Below are 3,008 nucleotides of genomic sequence, written 5' to 3'. Positions count from 1 at the left end.
TATATACAAGCAATAATATATTTAATCACGCTTTAAAGATTTTAATCTGATGAATTTGTATTGATGTAAGTATTACTTTATTCATCGACCTACTTTATTGACTAAATATAGAAAGCTCACTCTATTGTTTTAATTACTGAAAAGAATCCCCTAACCGGGGGACGAAACATATATAATATTATATACAATAGAATAAATTGTAATTCGTAACAATATCTCGCGTTGGCTCTTAAGGGCTTTTTATTTATTCTTTTATTACTTTTTTTTCAATCCAAGACTAATAATCTTGCATATAAGTACAAATTTAATCAAATAAAGACTAAAATCTTTGATTGCAACATTATTGCTTATACATACATATATGAATACAGATAATATTGCCGATTTAAGATTAATTTTTTTTCTGTGTACGTTGTAAATGCAGAATCATTATTCATTGATGTTCAGCAAATAAAGTAGCTTATAATTGTTGTAAAATTCTTTAACATGATTGGTTTGTATATTTAGATTTAATGAGGAATTAAGAGCAAATCATATTAAAGAATTTTACAACAATTACAAAGCTGTTTTCTCTGCTGAACGCAGCTATTTTTTACTTAATTCTTGTGTTGCATCATCGTCAAGATCCGAACGGAGATTGAATAAATATAACGTGACAATTAATTAGTGTTAGTAAACAACTACGTCAATCAAAAGTTTAGATTTCAGCCATCAGCACATTGCATTATTACATCCATCCTCATTTTTACTTCGGTTAAATGTAACAGATTGAGTTTCCACGCCGATATTTCATACGCGGATCTTAATAAGGAATCCTCGAACTCCACTTCTCGTGCAAAGCTGTCGGGGACGCGCTTTATCTGCATCACTGACGATGCATCGCTGACGCATCTCGTTGCAACTTCATAAAAAAAAAAAAAAAAGAAAAAGGGAGAAGAAGCGAGTATAAGCAATGAAGATAAGCCGGTGCATTGTCTTCACGCGGCCAGAAAGTCTCCTTTCGCTTCAGCGAACTCTCGAAAGGGTCACCGGTCTGTGAATAGGAACTCCCGTACCTCGTCGGCACTTGTAGTTGGTTCTTTATTTATCGCGCTTCGGAGACTCCAGAGATTGCTGACATCACGGAGACGGCAGGGGGGGTGGTTCCAACCACCAGACTCAATCAAGAGTCCTATCGATCTACCAATCACCGAACCGAGTGACACGCTTGTCATCTGCTCGACCGTGCGTACAGGTGTGCATACATATTGCGCGCTCCCGGGATGCATAGACATATATGACAAGTCATTGTGCGTCATGACAGATATGGTTGTCGATATTACGAACTGAGTTACAATGAATACGCACGTTATGGACTTTGAGGTTTTCTGAAAGAGCGATGAATAGGAAGAGAGAGAGGGAGAGAGAGAGGGGGGGGAGAGGGGGGGAGAAAGAGAGAGAGAGAGAGAGAGAGAGAGAGAGAGAGAGAGAGAGAGAGAGAGAGAGAGAGAGAGCAACGAGTGCGACAGTCGTTTGGTGAATAAGAGAGTCTAAGAGAATTGGAGATTAACTTTTACATCTTCTTCATCGCACGGATGATTCAGAGTGAGACTTCTAATGTGAGAAGAAATCGGCAAAGTAATTGGATTAAAAATAATTCTGATACTTTAGCGGACGTTCTATCGTCATTTCTCTACATCAATTAATTAGAGACTGGAAAAGAAAGGTACAAGAGGGCTTGAACTTTGGGTTCGTGGAGGAAATTCCGCGTTCCTTCAAACTTCAAAGGTTTCGTGAATGAAGTTGATAAGCGAAGGTCGTCTTATGTTAAAGATAAAAGCGAAGGGTGTGAGACAAGCAGAGGCGGAGCAATTTCTCCTACGGTGCACACCAGTTAGTATCATAATTTAGCTTCCTGGTAACATAATCCGCAACACATGTCGATATTATAAGCTTTGAGAGATACCAAAGGCGCATGTTACGTGCCTGTCTTCTCTCTTGAATCCTTGAGAACTCGTACAGACTCGTGCAGATCGTATTTAATTTCCCCCGGAAATAGGAAACCGTCGTGTCTCTATCTTCGTATTCTCTTTCATTTTGCGCTAATTTAATGGTAAGTATAGTGTCGAATGGATAATAATTTTATGTAATTCGCCAATTTCAAATTCTATCTTATGGCCGATGAATTACATAAAATTATTACGAAAGCAGAGAATAATGCAGAGAGAAGAGAAAATATATCCTCATTAATATATCCTCATAGTTTATTGACTAGTTTAATTCGGAGCAAACATTTTCCTACGGAAGGCGGGTGTCGCGGCTTAGGACAACGCATGTCATGATTTGCTACAGCTGGGAATTGATGTTCCATTTGGAGACTGTTATTTCTATCACAAAGCGCTCTGTTTTGTTTTCAAGGGATGACTTATCTGTTCAATGCTTATTTCTACCAATGTAGACTAACTTTAATTTCGGTTCTATTTACTCTTCATTTTCCCTAATTCTTAAAACAAGATGAAGAGTCAGTTGAATTGAGATTAAATTACGTTGATTGAAAATGAATATAAGACATCTTTATAGTTATAGCTGTAGTTTATAACTACATTAACTCGATTTAATCGGAGCAAAATGTATTTCCTACTGAGGACGAGAGCCCGGTTTAGGACAACACATGTCATGATTTGCTGAGCGTTCGATGCTCTGCCCGGAGACTATGGCTCCTTTCGACGAAGCCCTCTGTTTCATTTTCAAGGGATGACTTAGCTGTTTAAGACACCCTCATAGACTAAATTAATTGGTTTAATCGGAGCAAAACATGTTTCCTACAAAGGACGGGAGTCACGGCTTAGGACAACGTGTGCGATTTGCTACAACTAGATATTAATCGATGTTCCGCCGGGAGACTGTTGCTCCTATCACGAGGCGGTCTGTTTTGTTTCCGAGCTCATAGCCCTCCACGTGCGTGGATCGATCCCTGGATTGGAAAAGCCTCCCGAATACGAGCCAGGGTCAGGCCGCGCTCGCCTGGA

Source organism: Atta colombica, unplaced genomic scaffold, assembly GCF_001594045.1.
Source record: "Atta colombica isolate Treedump-2 unplaced genomic scaffold, Acol1.0 scaffold268, whole genome shotgun sequence".
NCBI classification, from domain to species: Eukaryota; Metazoa; Arthropoda; class Insecta; order Hymenoptera; family Formicidae; genus Atta; species Atta colombica.
This window is presented reverse-complemented; position numbering follows the sequence as displayed.